Genomic DNA, 24,597 nt, shown 5'->3' with positions numbered 1-24,597 from the left:
TATTGATCTGTTGGATATAGGTAAGGAGTCCCAGGCCTTAGCAAAACGGTATAAATATAGATCATCCCCTGCAGATTTGATAGGGATGTGGACAGAAAGGTTTTTCCTCACTGAATCAGGTTCCCTATTAGAAGACCGAAGACGCATTCTTTCAAATGCGTCTTGGTCGAACTCAAAAGCCTGAAATGGCAAAATATCAAAGCGGCTTTTAAGCAAATTCTTTCCCTGGGAAAGAATTTGCTTGGCTGCTTTGTTACTTTGCCATTTTTGGCACTGTAGTGCGGTCTCAGAGTTGGTATATTTAAGTAGGGGGGTGTGGGGGCGAAGCCCCCCACTTAATGTAATGTTTAAAGTATGTTATTTTTCTTGTTGTTGTTGTTGGAACAGCAATTTTTTTCCCTAGGAAAAAAAATCGCTGTTCTGACAGTTCGAAATTGTTAGCTTTCACTTACATAGGGTCGATTAATCACCGTTCACTTTTTTAAGCACTCGGTGATCTAATATAGACCCACTGAATCATAATGATGGAGTACGAACATAGTTGTATAGAATGGTATTTAGTGCTAGACAAGCAGATGATTGATGGCTAGTGTTGAAGGTGGGAAGAAGCTCTGTATATGTTAGTTGATGGGCTAGTTCTAACCAATTTAGGCTTTCAGTACTATACAGTAGTGGGTTCTGAAAGGGGCATTTGCTGCAAATGTAACCACTTTACAATAGCATTGCTCAAATTCTGCTTTTTGTGCTGCCTGGAAATTAGTAAGAATGGATGCTCCATAAACTAGTGAGGGGAGGTGCTAAGTAGTGGCAAGTGTAGCTTTAGTTGTGTTAGTGAAAATGTTTTTGGATCTCTAAAGCTTCCAAGTTTTTGGTCAGTTTTTCTATGCATTTTTGTATGTGCACATCAAATGTAAGATTATAGGTTCATAGGTAAGGTAAGTACTGGGCTAGCTGATCTTGCAGGCCATTTTATCTAGCTAATTTACCTTTTTGTGTTTGAAATAACCTATCCCACTTGGTTATAGATTGGCCTTACCTGTCCCATGGTTGATAATTACATATTACCCCTAATGAGAATAATTGGGATCATACCACATATAATTTGAGTGGACCCATGCCTAGGATAAAGCATTTAGGAGCTGCATCTGCCCATTTGTAGTGCATGGGGCAGTTCTGGGGTAAAGTTTCTGTTTCCCATCCATATATCTAAGTTGCACTTGAAAATGGACAGGGCTGAACTTTGGTTTATGTGAATGGGGAGTCTGTTCCACAACAGTGGTATCCTCTGTGAAATATACCTGTCCTTCCAAACTGTTCTGTTAATGATTGCAGAAGAGGTTTAGATGCCTAGGCAAATTATTTCTTTTTTTTTTCAAATATATTTTTATTGCATTTTCCTCTTTTTTTAAAATACAAAAAGAAAATAAAACAGAATATATAAAGACAAGATACATAGAATATCAATTCACAATAAGCATAATAAGATATACAGAACATATACCATCAGTGTTCAGTTATCAATATGCAGAATTAACTAACATTCACATTATTCACATTTAGGTTGTAAGGCAAAAAGTACTTTGAGTTATTAATCATAATAGAATCTGACATAAAAAACAGTTGCATCGAGACATTCTAGCATACCTAACTTAAATTGTATCTTGTACTAACTATATACACTATATACAATTGATGTCACCTCAAAATGTATATCTTATGTGCACTTCCCAGACCTGTCCAGTTTTAAGATGGGTACAAGTTTTGCAGTATTGATTTTCTTTAATTTTCCTAATCTACTTAGAGTAATAATGATATTGTAGTCCCTTGTTCATAAACCAATTTCAGCTTAAAATTTTGATAAGCATTTTCCAATATTTCTGATAGCAGGATAGTTTTTTTTTTGGCTTCTTGTTATTAGTTTGCTGGCTAATATGTATTTTATAGCCTTTCCTTTAAATTCTTCCCATGTAATTTTTGTTCTATCTAACCAATGCTGAGCTATGTATGATTTCATCATTGCACACAATGTTACTATGATGTGTTTGTTTTTGTATGAATATTTGGTGGGTAATACATGTAAAATTGCAATTTCCCATGACAGGGTGGATTTAGTGTATCCCTTTTTCCTAACTTGGTTCTTAACAAACACCATAATTTGTAAACATTCTTACAGCTCCAAAAATATGAAGGGTGTCAGCTACACTATTTGGGCATGTGGGGCAATAAGGAGAGTGAGAAGGATTAATTTTACTTAGAAAGAGTGGTGTGTGATAGGCATTGTTATTAATCATAATTTGGGTATAAATTAGTTTTTTGAGAGGGGTTAATTTCAAAGTGAGTTCAATTGCAGCAGATTTTTGTTCATCAGTAATCATGTTATTTTTCCCTTCCCAAAATTTTGAATATAGAAGTGCATCTTGGTATCTGATACTTGTTATTAGTCTATAAGTGTTTGATAACATTTTAGTTCTCGAAAGCAACAGGCTGATAATTTGTTGTTAAAGCTGCATACCTTGGTTGTCTATTTTAACATTAGTAGTAAATGTATTAATCAGATATAGTAATTGGTTGATTATGGTGTTATAACTTTTATTTACTTCCATTCTTTGCCTAATATTGTCAATTGAAAGACTTTTGACTTGGTAGAAGTCCCATACAGTGGTGTTTTTAATTGGTGGGTATTGATTCAACTTTATCATAGTGTTATTTAATTTAATATTAGGATTTAGGTATATTGGTTTACCTAGTAACAAAGTATCCTTAAGATTTAGGGAAGACACCAGCTTTTGAAATAATAATGTATTTCTTATGATTATGGGGTGAATTTTAAAATACCTTAATGTCTTAGAATTTAGAAAGGGTATTACTTTAGTGTTTAAATTTGCTGAGACTAAATGATTGTAATATATTTTAATCCATAGTGGATACCACGTTTTGTTAGATGGTTCAAAATTTGCTATTTGTATAATTCAACTAGCATTTATAATGTCATAATACATTTGAAAATCAGGTAGTCCTAAACCCCCTTTCTGTTTGGGTAATGTTAATCTGGAATATTTTATTCTTGTATTTTTTGGATGCCAAATAAATTTCCCTAGTAATGTTTCAAGTTTGGAAAATAAATTATTTGGTATATTTTGATTAATTGCATTAAAGTGAAACAATAATATTGGAAGAATATTCATTTTAACTATAGCCACCTTAGATAGTGGAGATAAGTTAAGATTTAACCATCTTTTAGTGTCTTCTGTGATATTAGCCCATGTTTTGAACAAATTATTTTTAGTCATATCCACTTGGGGGTGAGTGAACATGATACCCAGATATTTGAGATTATAGTTAACTTTTATTTCAGTCTCAGGGAAATAGAATTCCTTATGTCCTAGAGTATTCAAAGGGGATATGATTGATTTGTTTGAGTTAATGGCATAATTAGAAACCTTAGAAAATTTTTCAATGGAATTCAAGATCTTGTTTAAATCTGTATTAGGGAATTCAAAGTAAATATTAAGTTCATCAGGAAAAGCTGTAAACTTTATTGGGATTTTTGAGATATTCATAATGTGATGATAAGTTTTTTGTGCTATTTTAAGAAGAAGAGGTTCAATATATATATATATATATATATATATATATATATATATATATATATATATATATATATATATATATATATATATATATATTGAAAAAGTATGGTGATAATGGGCATCCTTGCCTTGTACCATTAGTAATTTGAATGGGTTTTGATTGCTTTTTATTTACAAATAGTGTTGTAGCATTGTTGTATAAAGCCCTCACCATGTTTATATATTCTTTAGGAATGCTAAATTTCTTGAGTATCTTTAGTAGAAAATCAAAGTTAACTCTGTCAAAAGCTTTAGATGCATCAACAGATAAAGCATACCTAGGGCATTTATCGTTCGCTTTTAAACTAATGATTGAATCAATGGTGAGTGTATTGTCATATACCTGTCTATTGTTCATAAAACCTAGTTGTTCAGGAGATATGATAAGCAGTAAGATTTTTTGATTCTGCTAGCTAAGACTGTAGATAGAATTTTAATATTGATATTTATGAGTGCTATCAGCCTGTAATTGTTTGGATTTGATGCATCAGATTTGGGTTTTGGTATAAATATAGTTTCTGAGTTGTTGATATACAGGTCTTTGATACCATACTTTATTACGTATTCGTATACTTCCAATAGTAATTGTTTTTTGAAAGTCTTGTAGAACTCTGCCACGTACCCATCTGGCCCTGGTGATTTACCTGGTTTCAATTTATTTACAGCAGCAATGATTTCCTCTACATTTATAGGGGCTTTAAGATTATTTATTTGTGCTTCATTCAGTACTGGAAATTGCAATTCTTCAGTAAATTGATGGAATAATAAATCATTAAACTGGTCATGTGGGCCATATAGTTTTTTGATAAATCTCTTCAAAAGCCATTATAATCTCTTCATCCGTATCTAGAGTTTTGTTATTATAATTTAATTGCTTTATTTTGGTAGGGGAGTTTTTTATGTTTATGATTCTTGCCAATGCTTTTGAGGGGGATTGAGCCCATTCAGCATATTTGTGAAGAAGTTTAATTTCACTGATAGAGTACTGTTGTGACTGAATTTCATGTATTTGTCCTTGTAATGTAACAATTTGACTTTCAAGTTCTGGCGAATGTTTAATTTGTAATTCTGACTCTATACTTTTTAATTTTGATTCTAATGTTTTGACTTTTTCCTTGCTTAATTTTTTATAGAGTGCAGCTTTTTGGATTATTATTCCCCTAATAGTAGCTTTTGTCACTTGCCATTGAATGTCATATGGTATATCTGTTATCTCTAGGTTATTATTAGCTTGAGTAAGAATGTCAATGATTCCCTGTGAGACTTCTTTATCTTTTAGTAAGTTAGTATTTAAAGTCCAGTTCAAAATATGTCTATTCTAGACCAAGACTTGTGGTATGGTGAAAAATAAGTGAATTTACCTGTAGATGGATTATTTCTAAAGTTTTCAAAAGGGTCAGCTAGCTTAAAGTCTTCCATTATTTCAGTTATTAATGTAGTAAGTTGAACAGGTTGCTTGTTATCTTTATTTGTTCTATCTAGGTCTGGATTAATTATCATATTCCAATCTCCTCCTATGATATATAAATAGTTAGGAAAGTTCTCCAGAATTCTATATATTTTGTATAGGTAGGATAATTGATGCAAACATGGGGCATATACATTTAGGACTAAGAAAGGTTTTTTAAACATAGGCAATTCACAAGTAAAATAACACCATCTACCATTTGGGTCATAGCTACTCTTCATTATAATGCCATCAAATGAGTTTTTAACTATTGTAGCAACTCCCCTAGAAGCTGTACTGTCACCAGCAACAACAATATGTTTCACCCATCTTTTTTTAGTATCTTTCTCCCATTGTTCTTTTAACATATGTGTTTCTTGAATGAAAGTTATCTCTGCCTTAGATTTAAGAATTAAATGCATTAATAGATTTTTCTTTTTTTATTTTGTAAGCCCTTTATATTCCATGAATCAACATAAATCATCTAACAGATATGTTTAAGCAGAATGCTGACTTTCTGAGCTAATGGAAATATATAGGGACATATATAACTGTAAAACTTTCTTATAAGTTTTTGTGCAGGTCAATAATATGTATGTATGTGTGACATCCCTCGCTTTCAGACCCCCCATGCATACCCACGCTAGCCCCCTAACTGAAAGAGAGTTAAATAGAACACTTGCAACTATATTACAAAAAGTTCCTGTCATTCTAAGTCCCACCAAAAGTACAGTAACACACATAACAGCTTGTCCAAATAAAACATATATAACAACAAGAAATATGAGTTACAAAGCCATGTTTCAGTGTCTGTTACAACTTCCTGAGTAATTCTTTGGAGATGTGCCAAGTTATCTGACACATGTATGAGTGTGGAGTCATTAGTGTATTGTATTAGGGAAGCCTGTTGTGTGGATCAATGGAGGGTTATGCTGTGTTAATGTTAAAGAGGAGGAGACCTTGTGGTACACTAGTGGTGACTGGCAGGTATGGAGAGAGGATGAAGTGCCATTTTACTGACTGATACCTATTGCACAAGTAGCTTTTGAACCATAGAAGGGTGATCTGCGATACAGCTAATGTGTACATCTGAAGTAAAAGTTTGCTGTGACAAATTGTATTGAAGGCTGCTGACAAGTATAGAAAGAAGGGGAACATACCTCTCAACTGTACAGATTTTCGCAGAATGTCTAGATTTTTGCCTCATATTTTTGGTCTGTTGTTCATAAAATTGTGGTTTTCTGGCAAATTAGTGGCAAGTCATTAAAGACTGAAGTTAGAAAATAATGACAGACATTGCAGTTTTACCCTTCAGAAAATGCATGCTAAAGCAAAGCCTGTAACAGCAATATTTTAAAAATGTACCTATTTTTGGGCATTTGTCCCACTTTTATTTATGGCTCTGTCCAGATTTCTTCATCTAAGAGGTTGAGAGGTATGACTACCACCTTACCAATTTTTGAATGTAACATAGGCGATTAATCCTTCAAGGGCAGGAATTTGTAGATGAAGCACTGAAATGTAAAGTTGTTTGCTAGTAGCAGCCTCTTCATTAGTTACAGATCTCTTTAATGTGGAATTATTCAGATGAATTTTACTTCTGCAGAGATTGTGCTTATTGAGTGATACTGGTGGATTGTAATGACAGAAGTTTAAGTGGCTTTTTGGCTAAAATGTTCTGAAATTGGCAGTTTTGTCATTATTGGGTCATACATTTTGTTTCATTGCTTACTGGAAAAATGTTCAAAACTATAAATTTAAAACACACTCTAACAAATGATGTTGTATTATATAAGGAATTTAATTTAATAAAACCAGGAAGGTGAATCAAAGAACACATACATGTATGCCCCAAAAAATGTGTGCATGGAGCCTATGATTTGAAAATTTTATTTATTTATTTGACATTTGTTGACCGGACTAGTCCGACTGATCTATTGCTCTTTTTCAGCAGAGGCCAGAGGAGAAAAGCTCCACAAGTATACATAGAAAAATGAGAATGTTACAGTAACTAGAGTAGGGCAAGATGAGGCTAGTGAGACAAATGAGTCTGTGTTTACCAGGGTCTGTGATTGGGCTATCCTTGTGAAACAGCATTACAATGACTGTTTTCTAGGCCTGTAGACTGCAACCAAAGAATAGGTTTAGATTAATGAGTGTATTGCCACTGTTATTTGTGCACTTATGTGGATACTGGAATACTTGGCATGTTGTCTTGTTCAAGAAGACATTACTGCAGTCAGTTTTAGCAGCTTCACTCAGCTGCCTCTTGCAAAGCCTGTAGCTCTGTACAAATCTTTAAGTACCTCTGCTCTTAGAGGCAACCATGTTAACATCATAATAAACATGCTCTGAAAAGGATAGCTGCTTACATTGTATAAACCATGCAGGAAAATGCCTTCAACATTGCTGTTAAATGGTATGACTGGCATTAGTTGTGTATCCTATATACAAAAATACGATTTGTTACACACAAGGACTCCACTTCCTACCTAAACCTGCCCATTACAGTTTCTTTTAGGTAATGCACAGTTCATCATGACTAAGTATACAACTTATTCATACATTCTGTTAGACCATTTTTTAGATATTTCATGTATTCTTACATTCCACCACAGCTTATTTTTTTCACAGCATCCCATGGAAAGCCATCCACACATTTGCAATTCATGGATAAAAAATTCCTCAAACATCCTGCCTTTATCTGATGCTTATACATTATTGCTCCCTTTAATGCCTGATGTTATCTTTTTAAGCTGCATGCTGTCTTTCAGGAGCATAATCATAGTACCATAGCAGAATACATGGCTTCCAGATGCTGCAACAGATGTTAGCAAAGCTCTCAGTGTGTATTGTGGCACATCTGTGCCAGATCATGGCTCTAGTTTCTAGTAAAGGGGGGTAGTGTGGGAACAAGAGTCAGGTGACCAAATGTGTGTGATGTCATTGTGTAAGCCAGCAATGAAATGAAATTTACATACTAGTGAGAGATTGTACTCTGCAGTCTGTTTGTGAAACCTGACAGGAAAGAGCACTCATCCACATCTTCTTGAATAGCCAGTGATAAGTGGGGGTATCTACACTTTTTTCAAATAATACAGCATTTAAATGTATTTATTTGTGTTGCATTGAATACTATCTATCTGGAAGTTGTGGCTCTGTTTTTCAGTTAATGCTTGTTAGAATTCTTGAATAGCCAGTGATAAGTGGGGGTATCTGCACTTTTTTCATATAATACAGCATTTAAATTGATTTATTTGTGTTGCATTGAATACTATCTAGCTGGAAGTTGTAGCTCTGTTTTTTCCCTTAATGTTTGTCTGAATTTTTGAATAGCCAGTGATAAGTGGGGATATCTGCACTTTTTTTCAAATAATAGAGCATTTAAATTGATTTATTTGTTTTGCATTGAATACTATCTAGCTGGAAGATGTGGCTCTGTTTTATCAGTTAATGCTTGTTAGAATTCGTGAATAGCCAGTGATAAGTGGGGGTATCTGCACTTTTTTTTTCAAATAATACTGCATTTAAACTGATATATTTGTGTTGCATTGAATACTATCTAGCTGGAAGTTGTGGTTCTATTTTTTCAGTTAATTCTTGTTAGAATTCTTGAATAGCCAGTGATGAGTGAGGGTATCTGCACTTTTTTTCAAATAATACAGCATTTAAATTGATTTATTTGTGTTGCATTGAATACTATCTATCTGGAAGTTGTGGCTTTGTTTTTTCAGCTAATGTTTGTTAGAATTCTTGACTAGTCAGTGATAAGAGGGGGTATCTGCACGTTTTTCAAATAATACAGCATTTAAATTGATTTATTTGTGTTGTATTGAATACTATTGAGCTGGAAGTTGTGGCTCTGTTTTTTCAGTTAATTCTTGTTAGAATTCTTGAATAGCCAGTGATAAGTGGGGGTATCTGCACTTTTTCAAATAATACAGCATTTAAATTGATTTATTTGTGTTGCATTGAATACTATCTAGCTGGAAGTTGTGGCTCTGTTTTTTCAGTTAATTCTTGTTAGAATTCTTGAATAGCCAGTGATAAGTGGGGGTATCTGCACTTTTTTCAAATAATACAGCATTTAAATTTATTTATTTGTGTTGCATTGAATACTATTTATCTTGAAGTTGTGGCTCTGTTTTTTCAGTTAATTCTTGTTAGAATTCTTGAATAGCCAGTGATAAGTGGGGGTATCTGCACTTTTTTTCAAATAATACAGCATTTAAATTGATTAGTTTGTGTTGCATTGAATACTATCTAGCTGGAAGTTGTGGCTCTATTTTTCAGTTAATGTTTGTTAGAATTCTTGAACAGCTAGTGATAAGAGGGGGTATCTGCACTTTTTTTAAATAATATAGCATTTGAATTGATTTATCTGCGTTGCATTGAATACTATTGAGCTGGAGGTTGTGGCTCTATTTTTTCAGTTAATTATTGTTAGAATTCTTGAATAGCCAGTGATAAGTAGGGGTATCTGCACTTTTTTAAAAATAATACAGCATTTAAATTGATTTATTTGTATTGCATTGAATACTATCTAGCTGGAAGTTGTGGCTCTGTTTTTTCAGTTAATTCTTGTTAGAATTCTTGAATAGCCAGTGATAAGTGGGGGTATCTTCACTTTTTTCAAATAATACAGCATTTAAATTTATTTATTTGTGTTGCATTGAATACTATCTATCTGGAAGTTGTGGCTCTGTTTTTTCAGTTAATGCTTGTTAGAATTCTTGAATAGCCAATGATAGGTGGGGGTATGTGCACCTTTTTTCAAATAATACAGCATTTAAATAGATTTTTTTGTGTTGCCTTGAATACTCTCTAGCTGGAAGCTGTGGCTCTGTTTTTCAGTTAATGCTTGTTAGAATTCTTGAATAGCCAGTGATAAGTGGGGGTATCTGCACTTTTTTTCAAAGAATATAGCATTTAAATTGGTTTATTTGTGTTGCATTGAATACTATCTAGCTGGAAGTTGTGGCTTTGTTTTTTCAGTTAATGCTTGTTAGAATTCTTAAATAGCCAGTGATAAGTGGGGGTATCTGCACTTTTTTTTCATATAATACAGCATTTAAATTGATTTATTTGTGTTGCATTGAATACTATCTAGCTGGAAGTTGTGGCTCTGTTTTTTTCAATTAATGCTTGTTAGAGTTCTTGAATAGCCAGTGATAAGTGGGGGATCTGCACTTTTTTCAAACAATACAGCATTAAATAGATGTATTTGTGTTGCATTGAATACTATCTATCTGGAAGTTGTGGCTCTGTTTCTTTAGTTAATGCTTGTTAGAATTCTTGAATAGCCAGTGATAAGTAAGGGTATCTGCATTTTTTCAAATAATACAGCATTTAAATTGATTTATTTGTGTTGCATTGAATACTATCTAGCTGGAAGTTGTGGCTCTGTTTTTTCAGTTAATTATTGTTAGAATTCTTGAATAGCCAGTGATAAGTGGGGGTATCTGCACTTTTTTTCAAATAATACAGCATTTAAATTGATTTATTTGTGTTGCATTGAATACTATCTAGCTGGATGTTGTGGCTCTGTTTTTTCAGTTAATGCTTGTTAGAATTCTTGAATAGCCAGTGATAAGTGGGGGTATCTGCACTTTTTCAAATAATACAGCATTTAAATTGATTTATTTGTGTTGCATTGAATACTATCTAGCTGGAAGTTGTGGCTCTGTTTTTCAGTTAATGTTTGTTAGAATTCTTGAATAGCCAGTAATGAGTGAGGGTATCTGCACTTTTTTCAAATAATACAGCATTTAAATTGATTTATTTGTGTTGCATTGAATACTGTCTAGCTGGAAGTTGTGGCTCTGTTTTTTCAGTTAATGCTTGTTAGAATTCTTGAATAGCCAGTGATAAGTGGGGGTATCTGCATTTTTTTCAAATAATACAGCATTTAAATTGATTTATTTGTGTTGCATTAAATACTGTCTAGCTGTAAGTTGTGGCTCTATTTTTTTCAGTTAATACTTGTTAGAATTCTTGAATAGCCAGTGATAAGTGAGGGTATCTGCACTTTTCTTTGAAAAATGCAGCATTTAAATTGATTTATTTGTGTTGCATTGAATACTATCTAGCTGGAAGTTGTGGCTCTGTTTTTTCAGTTAATGTTTGTTAGAATTCTTGAATAGCCAGTGATAAGTGGGGGTATCTGCACTTTTTCAAATAATACAGCATTTAAATTGATTTATTTGTGTTGCATTGAATACTATCTAGCTGGAAGTTGTGGCTCTGTTTTTTCAGTTAATTCTTGTTAGAATTCTTGAATAGCCAGTGATAAGTGGGGTATCTGCAATTTTTTTCAAATAATACAGCATTTAAATTGATTTATTTGTGTTGCATTGAATACTATCTAGCTGGAAGTTGTGGCTCTGTTTTTCAGTTAATTCTTGTTAGAATTCTTGAATAGCCAGTGATAAGTGGGGGTATCTGCACTTTTTCAAATAATACAGCATTTAAATTGATTTATTTGTGTTGCATTGAATACTATCTAGCTGGAAGTTGTGGCTCTGTTTTTTCAGTTAATTCTTGTTAGAATTCTTGAATAGCCAGTGATAAGTGGGGGTATCTGCACTTTTTTCAAATAATACAGCATTTAAATTGATTTATTTGTGTTGCATTGAATACTATCTAGCTGGAAGTTGTGGCTCTGTTTTTCAGTTAATGTTTGTTAGAATTCTTGAATAGCCAGTGATAAGTGGGGGTATCTGCACTTTTTTCAAATAATATAGCATTTAAATTGATTTATTTGTGTTGCATTGAATACTATCTAGCTGGAAGTTGTGGCTCTATTTTTCAGTTAATTATTGTTAGAATTCTTGAATAGCCAGTGATAAGTGGGGGTATCTGCACTTTTTTAAAAATAATACAGCATTTAAATTGATTTATTTGTGTTGCATTGAATACTATCTAGCTGGAAGTTGTGGCTCTGTTTTTTCAGTTAATTCTTGTTAGAATTCTTGAATAGCCAGTGATAAGTAGGGGTATCTGCACTTTTTTCAAATAATACAGCATTTAAATTGATTTATTTGTGTTGCATTGAATACTATCTAGCTGGAAGTTGTGGCTCTGTTTTTTCAGTTAATTCTTGTTAGAATTTTTGAATAGCCAGTGATAAGTGGGGGTATCTACACTTTTTTCAAATAATACAGCATTTAAATTTATTTATTTGTGTTGCATTGAATACTATCTATCTGGAAGTTGTGGCTCTGTTTTTCAGTTAATGCTTGTTAGAATTCTTGAATAGCCAGTGATAAGTGGGGGTATCTGCACTTTTTTCAAATAATACAGCATTTAAATTGATTTATTTGTGTTGCATTGAATACTATCTAGCTGGAAGTTGTGGCTCTGTTTTTCAGTTAATGCTTGTTAGAATTCTTGAATAGCCAGTGATAAGTGGGGGTATCTGCACTTTTTTTCAAATAATACAGCATTTAAATTGATTTATTTGTGTTGCATTGAATACTATCTAGCTGGAAGTTGTGGCTCTGTTTTTCAGTTAATGCTTGTTAGAATTCTTGAATAGCCAGTGATAAGTGGGGGTATCTGCACTTTTTTTCAAATAATACAGCATTTAAATTGATTTATTTGTGTTGCATTGAATACTATCTAGCTGGAAGTTGTGGCTCTGTTTTTCAGTTAATGCTTGTTAGAATTCTTGAATAGCCAGTGATAAGTGGGGGTATCTGCACTTTTTTTCAAATAATACAGCATTTAAATTGATTTATTTGTGTTGCATTGAATACTATCTAGCTGGAAGTTGTGGCTCTGTTTTTTCAGTTAATGCTTGTTAGAATTCTTGAATAGCCAGTGATAAGTGGGGTATCTGCACTTTTTTCAAATAATACAGCATTTAAATTGATTTATTTGTGTTGCATTGAATACTATCTAGCTGGAAGTTGTGGCTCTTTTTTTCAGTTAATGCTTGTTAGAATTCTTGAATAGCCAGTGATAAGTGGGGGTATCTGCACTTTTTCAAATAATACAGCATTTAAATTGATTTATTTGTGTTGCATTGAATACTATCTAGCTGGAAGTTGTGGCTCTGTTTTTTCAGTTAATTCTTGTTAGAATTCTTGAATAGCCAGTGATAAGTGGGGGTATCTGCACTTTTTTCAAATAATACAGCATTTAAATTGATTTATTTGTGTTGCATTGAATACTATCTAGCTGGAAGTTGTGGCTCTGTTTTTTCAGTTAATGCTTGTTAGAATTCTTGAATAGCCAGTGATAAGTGGGGATATCTGTACTTTTTTTCAAGTAATAGAGCATTTAAATGTATTTATTTGTGTTGCATTGAATACTATCTAGCTGGAAGTTGTGGCTCTTTTTTTCAGATAATGCTTGTTAGAATTCTTGAATAGCCAGTGATAAGTGGGGGTATCTGCACTTTTTTCAAATAATACAGCATTTAAATTGATTTATTTGTGTTGCATTGAATACTATCTAGCTGGAAGTTGTGGCTCTGTTTTTTCAGTTAATGCTTGTTAGAATTCTTGAATAGCCAGTGATAAGTGGGGGTATCTGCACTTTTTCAAATAATACAGCATTTAAATTGATTTGTTTTTGTTGCATTGAATACTGTCCAGCTGGAAGTTGTGGCTCTGTTTTTTCAGTTAATGCTTGTTAGAATTCTTGAATAGCCAGTGATAAGTGGGGGTATCTGCACTTTTTTTCAAATAATACAGCATTTAAATTGATTTATTTGTATTGCATTGAATACTGTTTAGCTGGAAGTTGTGGCTCTGTTTTTTCAGTTAATACTTGTTAGAAGTCTTGAGTAGCCAGTGATAAGTGGGGTATATGCGTTTTTTTCAAATATTACAGCTTTTAAATTGATTTATTTGTGTTGCATTGAATACTATCTAGCTGTAAGTTGTGGCTCTGTTTTTTCAGTTAATGCTTGTTAGAATTCCTGAATAGCCAGTGATAAGTGGGGTATCTGCACTTTTTTCAAATAATACAGCATTTAAATTGATTTATTTGTGTTGCATTGAATACTATCTAGCTGGAAGTTGTGGCTCTTTTTTTCAGTTAATGCTTGTTAGAATTCTTGAATAGCCAGTGATAAGTGGGGTATCTGCACTTTTTTCAAATAATACAGCATTTAAATTGATTTATTTGTGTTGCATTGAATACTATCTAGCTGGAAGTTGTGGCTCTGTTTTTTCAGTTAATTCTTGTTAGAATTCTTGAATAGCCAGTGATAAGTGGGGGTATCTGCACTTTTTTCAAATAATACAGCATTTAAATTGATTTATTTGTGTTGCATTGAATACTATCTAGCTGGAAGTTGTGGCTCTGTTTTTTCAGTTAATGCTTGTTAGAATTCTTGAATAGCCAGTGATAAGTGGGGGTATCTGCACTTTTTCAAATAATACAGCATTTAAATTGATTTATTTGTGTTGCATTGAATACTATCTAGCTGGAAGTTGTGGCTCTGTTTTTCAGTTAATTCTTGTTAGAATTCTTGAATAGCCAGTGATAAGTGGGGGTATCTGCACTTTTTTCAAATAATACAGCATTTAAATTGATTTATTTGTGTTGCATTGAATACTATCTAGCTGGAAGTTGTGGCTCTGTTTTTTCAGTTAATGCTTGTTAGAATTCTTGAATAGCCAGTGATAAGTGGGGGTATCTGCACTTTTTTCAAATAATACAGCATTTAAATTGATTTATTTGTGTTGCATTGAATACTATCTATCTTGAAGTTGTGGCTCTGTTTTTTCAGTTAATTCTTATTAGAATTCTTGAATAGCCAGTGATAAGTGGGGTATCTCCACTTTTTTCAAATAATACAGCATTTAAATTGATTTATTTGTGTTGCATTGAATACTATCTAGCTGGAAGTTGTGGCTCTGTTTTTTTCAGTTAATGCTTGTTAGAATTCTTGAATAGCCTGTGATAAATGGGGGTATCTGCACTTTTTTCAAATAATACAGCATTTAAATTGATTTATTTGTGTTGCATTGAATACTATCTAGCTGGAAGTTGTGGCTCTGTTTTTTCAGTTAATGCTTGTTAGAATTCTTGAATAGCCAGTGATAAGTGGGGTATCTGCACTTTTTTCAAATAATACAGCATTAAAATTGATTTATTTTATGTTGCTTTGAATACTATTTAGCAGGAAGTTGTGGCTCTGTTTTTCAGTTAATGCTTGTTAGAATTCTTGAATAGCCAGTGATAAGTGGGGGTATCTGCACTTTTTTCAAATAATACAGCATTTAAATTGATTTATTTGTGTTGCATTGAATACTATCTAGCTGGAAGTTGTGGCTCTATTTTTTTCAGTTAATGCTTGTTAGAATTCTTGAATAGCCAGTGATAAGTGGGGGTATCTGCACTTTTTTTCAAATAATACAGCATTTAAATTGATTTATTTGTGTTGCATTGAATACTGTCTAGCTGGAAGTTGTGGCTCTGTTTTTTCAGTTAATGCTTGTTAGAATTCTTGAATAGCCAGTGATAAGTGGGGTATATGCACTTTTTTCAAATAATACAGCATTTAAATTGATTTATTTGTGTTGCATTGAATACTGTCTAGCTGGAAGTTGTGGCTCTGTTTTTTCAGTTAATGCTTGTTAGAATTCTTGAATAACCAGTGATAAGTGGGGGTATCTGCACTCTTTTCAAACAATACAGCATTTATATTGATTTATTTGTGCTGCATTGAATACTGTCTAGCTGGAAGTTGTGGCACTGTTTTTTTCAGTTAATGCTTGTTAGAATTCTTGAATAGCCAGTGATAAGTGGGGGTATCTGCACTTTTTCAAATAATACAGCATTTAAATTGATTTATTTGTGTTGCATTGAATACTATCTAGCTGGAAGTTGTGGCTCTGTTTTTCAGTTAATGCTTGTTAGAATTCTTGAATAGCCAGTGATAAGTGGGGGTATCTGCACTTTTTTCAAATAATACAGCATTTAAATTGATTTATTTGTGTTGCATTGAATACTATCTAGCTGGAAGTTGTGGCTCTGTTTTTTCAGTTAATGCTTGTTAGAATTCTTGAATAGCCAGTGATAAGTGGGGGTATCTGCACTTTTTTTCAAATAATACAGCATTTAAATTGATTTATTTGTGTTGCATTGAATACTATCTAGCTGGAAGTTGTGGCTCTGTTTTTTCAGTTAATGCTTGTTAGAATTCTTGAATAGCCAGTGATAAGTGGGGGTATCTGCACTTTTTCAAATAATACAGCATTTAAATTGATTTATTTGTGTTGCATTGAATACTATCTAGCTGGAAGTTGTGGCTCTGTTTTTCAGTTAATTCTTGTTAGAATTCTTGAATAGCCAGTGATAAGTGGGGGTATCTGCACTTTTTTCAAATAATACAGCATTTAAATTGATTTATTTGTGTTGCATTGAATACTATCTAGCTGGAAGTTGTGGCTCTGTTTTTCAGTTAATTCTTGTTAGAATTCTTGAATAGCCAGTGATAAGTGGGGGTATCTGCACTTTTTTCAAATAATACAGCATTTAAATTGATTTATTTGTGTTGCATTGAATACTATCTAGCTGGAAGTTGTGGCTCTGTTTTTCAGTTAATTCTTGTTAGAATTCTTGAATAGCCAGTGATAAGTGGGGGTATCTGCACTTTTTCAAATAATACAGCATTTAAATTGATTTATTTGTGTTGCATTGAATACTATCTAGCTGGAAGTTGTGGCTCTGTTTTTTCAGTTAATTCTTGTTAGAATTCTTGAATAGCCAGTGATAAGTGGGGGTATCTGCACTTTTTTTCAAATAATACAGCATTTAAATTGATTTATTTGTGTTGCATTGAATACTATCTAGCTGGAAGTTGTGGCTCTGTTTTTCAGTTAATTCTTGTTAGAATTCTTGAATAGCCAGTGATAAGTGGGGGTATCTGCACTTTTTTTTTTAAATAATACAGCATTTAAATTGCTTTATTTGTGTTGCATTGAATACTGTCTAGCTGGAAGATGTGGCTCTGTTTTTTCAGTTAATGCTTGTTAGAATTCTTGAATAGCCAGTGATAAGTGGGGGTATCTGCACTTTTTTCAAATAATACAGCATTTAAATTGATTTATTTGTGTTGCATTGAATACTGTCTAGCTGGAAGTTGTGGCTCTGTTATTTCAGTTAATTCTTGTTAGAATTCTCGAATAGCCAGTGATAAGTGGGGGCATCTGCACTTTTTTTTCAAATAATACAGCTTTTAAATTGATTTATTTGTGTTGCATTGAATACTGTCTAGCTGGACGTTGTGGCTTTGTTTTTTTCAGTTACTGCTTGGTAGAATACTTGAATAGCCAGTGATAAGTGGGGGTATCTGCACTTGTTTTCAAATAATACAGCATTTAAATTGATTTATTTGTGTTGCATTGAATACTGTCTAGCTGGAAGTTGTGGCTCTGTTTTTTCAGTTAATGCTTGTTAGACATTTGAAAAGCCAGTGATAAGTGGGGTATCTGCACTTTTTTCAAATAATACAGCATTTAAATTGATTTATTTGTGTTGCATTGAATACTATCTAGCTGGAAGTTGTGGCTCTTTTTTTCAGTTAATGCTTGTTAGAATTCTTGAATAGCCAGTGATAAGTGGGGGTATCTGCACTTTTTAAAATAATACAGCATTTAAATTTATTTATTTGTGTTGCATTGAATACTATCTAGCTGGAAGTTGTGGCTCTGTTTTTCAGTTAATGCTTGTTAGAATTCTTGAATAGCCAGTGATAAGTGGGGGTATCTGCACTTTTTTCAAATAATACAGCATTTAAATTGATTTATTTGTGTTGCATTGAATACTATCTAGCTGGAAGTTGTGGCTCTGTTTTTCAGTTAATGCTTGTTAGAATTCTTGAATAGCCAGTGATAAGTGGGGGTATCTGCACTTTTTTTCAAATAATACAGCATTTAAATTGATTTATTTGTGTTGCATTGAATACTATCTAGCTGGAAGTTGTGGCTCTGTTTTTCAGTTAATGTTTGTTAGAATTCTTGAATAGCCAGTGATAAGTGGGGGTATCTGCACTTTTTTTCAAATAATACAGCATTTAAATTGATTTATTTGTGTTGCATTGAATACTATCTAGCTGGAAGTTGTGACTCTGTTTTTTCAGTTAATTCTTGTTAGAATTCTTGAATAGCCAGTGATAAGTGGGGTATCTGCACTTTTTTTTCAAATAATACAGCATTTAAATTTATTTATTTGTGTTGCATTGAATACTATCTATCTGGAAGTTGTGGCTCTGTTTTTCAGTTAATTATTGTTAGAATTCTTGAATAGCCAGTGATAAGTGGGGGTATCTGCACTTTTTTTCAAATAATACAGCATTTAAATTTATTTGTTTTTGATGCATTGAATACTATCTATCTGGAAGTTGTGGCTCTGTTTTTTCAGTTAATGCTTGTTAGAATTCTTGAATAGCCAGTGATAAGTGGGGGTATCTGCACCTTTTTCCAAATAATACAGCATCTAAATTGATTCATTTGTGTTGCATTGAATACTATCTAGCTGGAAGTTGTGGCTTTGGTTTTCAGTTAATTCTTGTTAGAATTCTTGAATAGCCAGTGATAAGTGGGGGTATCTGTACTTTTTTTCAAATAATACAGCTTTTAAATTTATTTAATTGTGTTGCATTGACGACTATCTAGCTAGAAGATGTGGCTCTGTTTTTTCAGTTCATTCCCCACCCACCCTCATTGCTTTTGTTTTGCTGTTAATCTTGGTGGCTTTGAAACTACCCACCCCTCTTGTAAATTTGCATTTAGATACTCCTCCTGGGCCCATCTCATTTGCTCACTCAAAAAAAATACACTTTTTTCATTTGCTTTTACTGTATTTGTGTTTCCTCCTTCTTTATTTTGCTTTTGCATCATCTTAAAAGTACTCAATTGTATTTATTACTGCTTGGTGTAGCTATCATTTTAAGCCTTTTGTTTTAAGCACTTGGGCTTCAGACCAGTTGTTTTACATTAAGAAGATTTGTGGTATGCACTGTTGTGGCGGACAGGTAGCTTACATCCTTCTAAGTTGGGAACTGCTGATTGAAGGCTCAGTGACTGTTATTCTAAAAGTGTATTAGTTCTGGTTTAAGCACTTGGGCTTCACGCCAGTTATTTTACATTAAGAAGGTTCATTGTCTGCACTCTTGCGGGAGGAGAGGCTGGACTCTGCCCTTCTCAGCTGGAGATTTCTGGTTAAAGGCTTATAGTGCCTGCATATTTGAACTTTTTTTTATACTGAAATTGGTGCGCCTTGTTTGCTGTAGCATAGAGTAGATCCAGGCCTGCTTAATCTAGCTTTGTTTGCATAACTTGAGCACTCTTCCAGGCCTTCTTAAAAGTATTCAATTGTAATTATTACTGCTTGGTATTAACCTGATTAAAGTGCAGCTATCATTCTAAGGCTTTTGGTTTAAGCACTTGGGTTTCAGATCAGTTGTTTTACATTAAGAAGGTTTGTGGTCTGCACTGTTGTGGCAGGACAGGTAGCTTACATCCTTCTAAGTTGGGAACTGCTGATTGAGGGCTCAGTGTCTGTTATTTTAAAAGTGTATTAGTTCTGGTTTAATCACTTGGGCTTCAGGGCAGTTGTTTTACATTTAGAAGGTTCATGGTCTGCACTCTTGTGGGAGGAGAGGCTGGACTCTGCCCTTCTGAGCTGGGATTTTCTAGTTAAAGGCTTCTAGTGCCTGTATATTAGAACTGTTTCTTACTGAAATTGGTGTGCCTTGTTTGCTGTAGCATATACTAGATCCAGGCCTGCTGAATCTAACTTTGTTTGTATAACTTGAGCACTAATCCAGGCATTCTTTAGAAGGTTCCCCTGCACCCCAGTGGCAAGAGTGTGCAGTTAGAACTTGTCTGACTGAATACTACAGGAACAGGGCTCAATTTTGAGATTTTTTTACTGGTTAATTGGGTAATTTGTTTAAAAGCCTTTTCTGATTGCTTGTAGTCATCTAAAGCTGTTTTAAGTGTATTTTTTTACTGTTTGTAGTCGTTTAAATCTGTTTTAAGTGTACTGTTTACTGTTTTTGCCTTATCTTTTAAAAAAAGAATTTCCTTGTTTCCCACCTTTCTAAGTTAGTATAGTCCAGGTTTCAGGCTAGTGCTGAATTCAGGGCTGTGTTACAATTTTCTGAGTTGCCCATACCTTACTTGGATAGAGGGAGGTTTCTCTGTTCACCTGTGAGAGAGGGAGCTTTGAGCAGCCATCTGCCCTGGAGGAGTGGTTCCAGACCAGAAGTTAGTAGTTTATAGGCCATTTTGGGCTAATTTCTATGTCTTTCACTTCCCTGCTGTAAAAAGCTCGTTTGCACGGTTTTGCACATCCGGGCAGTGCCGGTTAGCTAGGGCTAAATTTATCCCAGCTCCACCAAGTCTCCTCTTCAGTTTTTCCCTTGAAAGTAGTCTAACTCTCAACCTAAGCGCTTAAAAAGCATCCTACAGTCCAGCACTTGCTCAGACCTTATAGCAAGCACTAATATACCCCGACACTTGATTGCCCAGCAGGGCAAGGCTCATTATTCACCCCTCACCAACCAAGCGACTAAGCAGCTCACCCTACTATTCAGGCATGACCAAAGGGCAATTTCAGGTATAATCTCCAGTCCAGCTGGTGAACCTGGGTATCCTGAGGCAACGTTACAACTGCCTCACATACACACACAACCCTCTCCTCCTAACACAACACATTAACATATGTGAGAGATGCAATTATATAGCTAAACTGGAGGCTAAGCTCTCTCCACCCAAGACTGGAACAGGCAATCATGAGGAGAAAGTTAACACTTACACCACACCTCCAGCCTCACATAGGCATACTAAATCAGCACTGGCAAAAAATACACATAAATACACAAAATCATACTCGGAGGCTCTAAGTAAAAATCTGCAAAAGCATCACAGACCTCCAAAACAGACACCCAAAAAACCTGCACCTCCCGTCACAAACCAGGCAACACATGAAACACAAAATCAGTGTGCCGCACAATCATTGCCCTTAAGGCAAAATAACATACCTAACACACTAGCAATAGGCGACTCTATAGTCAGGCACACTGATGTCCCACTCACTAGGCTGGACAAGGAGAAGGTTACTGTTAGCTGCCTGTCAGGAGCCAGAATCCGTCACATAACACAAGCACTCAGGTCACTCCAAAACAAGTACAAATATGACTCTGTCATTGTTCATGTTGGTGTGAATGACCTGAGACATAGCTCCCTGGACTACATGACCCTGACCCTGAGTAGCATCCTGCCCTCACCAAGAATGATACCGCAGTATAAAGAAAAAATGATCAATTTCAACAATTGGCTAAGCTTCTGGTGTCATTCAAAGGGGATCCAGTGTCTGTCAGCCTGGGACTACATGCTCGACAGGCCTCGTTGCTTTGCAAGAGATGGCTTGCACCTTTCACCCCTAGGCTTTCAAATACTGGCCAAGGTTCTTGCTGCCCCCATAGTGCCTTTTTTAGGCAAGACTCAAAAGTCAAACCCACCTCCGTAAACAGCACAAATAAAAAAATGAGGGTTATGCTACTCAACTCCAGGAGTTTAAATCTCAAAATGCATGTGCTCAAAGCACTCCTCAGTATGGAGAACGGTCGACATCTGTGCAGTAACTGAAACCTGGTTCAAGGCTCCACAGAGCACCCCAGCACTACCAGGCTACAACTCATACCACACATTTTGGCCACAGAACATGGACCAAAACACAAAAGGAGGGGGTGTATCCATATTCATCAAGGATACCTACACCTCCAGGTTAGTTAGTGATGCAGCATGATACCTCCAAGATCATCCATGTGCAACTAACATCAGGCAAATCTGCAATGCAAATTGTGGCCTGCTACAGATCACCCTCCATGACCCAGGACCACCACTCCGCCTTTCTGGAGACACTAGAAAACGTGAAGGTCCTAATGAACATCCTGATAGTGGGCGATTTCCATAACCCTACCATTAACTGGGAAAACTACTCAAGTGCAAACTCCCAGGTCCAGTGCTTCCCGTCACTGGTTAGATCAACCCATAAACTAATCACTCTGGATGTCCACACCACAACACCACCTCTAACCAAGGAAACCACAGTGGAAAACTTTTCTATAGCAAACTAAGACAGAGGTGGTAAGTTTCACAGCCCTCACGCTAGATAACAGTGTCCAAGATGCAGGAACATTTACAAATGCACTCTATGCACCTACAAGGATGCATGGCTCATGCCATCCCTAGCAAAACCAAGACTCACTCCCCTAAGAAAAGGAAACCAGTCTGGTGGACCCCTGCCATAAACAGGCTATACAACAGAAGGAGGAAACTAGTTCAGAAAAAAAGCAAATCCCAAGAAGGAAAGACATCCCTGATCAGTATCAGTAAGAAACTAAGGTCCCTCATAAAATCCTCCAAGGTTAACTTCGAAAGAAAAATAGCCAAGGATTCAAAAGATAACCTTCTTAAGCTATGTCAAGAATCTAAGTGGCAACTCACAGATATGCTCTGAGCTAGTGCAAAATAGCACAAAATATACTGAACCCACTGATATTGCCAACATCCTGGCAGATAGATTCAGTGCAAACTTCACCCCCTCTCACCCCCAAAAGGGCCCACAACAATACCGGAAAAGTGTAGTGTCCTGGAAATCACAGACGCACATGTGAAAACAGCCCTTTCAAAAGCCAAAAGCACAGCATCAATGGGGCCAGATGGTGTCCCAGGCTGCGTCTTGCACGAACTACAGAATGAACTAACCCCCCCACCTAAATACACTGTTCAACCTCAGCCTCTCCACAGGCTACATGCCCATAGAATGGTGCATAGCAATGGTTATTCCACTCCACAAAAGAGGGGCCACAACTGACCCTGGTAACTATCACCCCATAAGCCTGACTAGCCTGGTCTGCAAGGCTATGGAGCACATCATCATGGAACTCATTAAAAAAGACATCGGGAACCTCCAAGCACTTGACCCGACCCAGTTCGGCTTTGTTAAGGGCAGACCATGCCTACTAAACCTGGTTGACTTCTTCGAGACAGTCACCAAGGCCATAGATGAGGGGAAGGTAGTTCACACAGCCTAACTTGACCTCGCCAAGGCTTTTGGCACCATTCCCCACTCGGGAATTATAGAAAAACACACCATCCTGAACTTAAACCCCTACGTCATGAGATGGGTTGCCAACTGGCTTACAGACAGAACTCACACAGTAAGAATAGTGGGCTCCAGGTCCGACTCTAAACTAGTCACAAGTGGTATCCCACAAGGCTCAGTCCTGGGACCCCCACTGTTCAGCATATACTTCTCAGAAGTACAGGCAAACACAGGAGGACTATGCCTAACCAAGTTCACCAATCACTGCAAACTGGGAGCCATAACTTGACTCTCTGGCTGACATGGACATTCTCCAAAAGGGCCTTACTGAGACGGACACCTGGTGTCAAAGTCATGGTCTCAAGCTAAATGCCAAAAAATGCATAGTCATCCCATTTGGGAAAAACATAACACCCATGAATTACCACATAGGTGGCAGCCCCCTTAATACCGAAGAGGTAATAAGAGATCTGGGGGCCCAGGTAGATAGTAGTCTCTCCTTTGACAATCATATTGCCAAAGTAGATAGGAAATCCTTCTATGTAGCCCATCTAATTACTAAAGGGTTCGCATCTAGAAATAAAGAGGTTATAGTGCCCCTCTACTCGTCACTCATCAGACCCATCATAGAGTACAATGCCCCATTTGGGATGTACCTCACAAGACACTTCCAACAGCTGGAAAGACCACAAAAGTACCTCACCAAGAGGATTACTGGTCTCAAACATATGTCCTATGCAGCCCAACTGGAAAATCTCCAGCTGTACTCAGTGGCATATCGCTTACTCAGAGGTGATCTCTGCCTGACTTACAAAGCCATGTCCAACTCAGAATTGATGGACATGCTCCACCTAAAGAAATCCAAGTCACTGCAAGCCACTCACTCTAGTGAGCTAAACCTCACCATGACAATAAATAGAACTTGCTGGAGGGATAAATTCCTGTCACAGAGACTCCACATGCTTTGGAACAAAATTCCTAACTACATTAGGCAGAGCCCCTCACTAACACTCTTCAAGAGAATCCTTGACGAGTGGATGGGTAACAGAAAATACACCCCTGGGATCACTTCATTGGCTCTTCTTGACAGAGGCTCAGTTAATTAATCAATGGGGCAGCAAAAGCTGATACTCTCTGGCTAGGCTTATAAATGCCCTCGGGCAGATAGCCTAGTACCTACCTATGAACCTATGAACCTATCATCTTGCCTTGTTGTAGTAAGTAACTTAAATAGGGAACAGTAATTCTTTAATCAGTTAGGAAAATATAATGAGAATAGCCAAGTGTAGTTTTCTGTATCTGTGTGAATTTATCCATCTGTGTTATTTTATATATTTCCTGTGTCTGAAACTTTGGTGTTTATTATGAAGATATGTTCAGTATTGTTCTGTTTTCCTTTTATTAATTATTATTAAATCTATTTAAATTTCTCAATCTAGCTGGTAT

Source organism: Protopterus annectens, chromosome 1.part1, assembly GCF_019279795.1.
Source record: "Protopterus annectens isolate FY-2018-M chromosome 1.part1, PAN1.0, whole genome shotgun sequence".
NCBI lineage: Eukaryota > Metazoa > Chordata > Ceratodontiformes > Protopteridae > Protopterus > Protopterus annectens.
The sequence above is the reverse complement of the archived record's forward strand: the minus strand, read 5'-3'. Positions refer to the sequence as shown.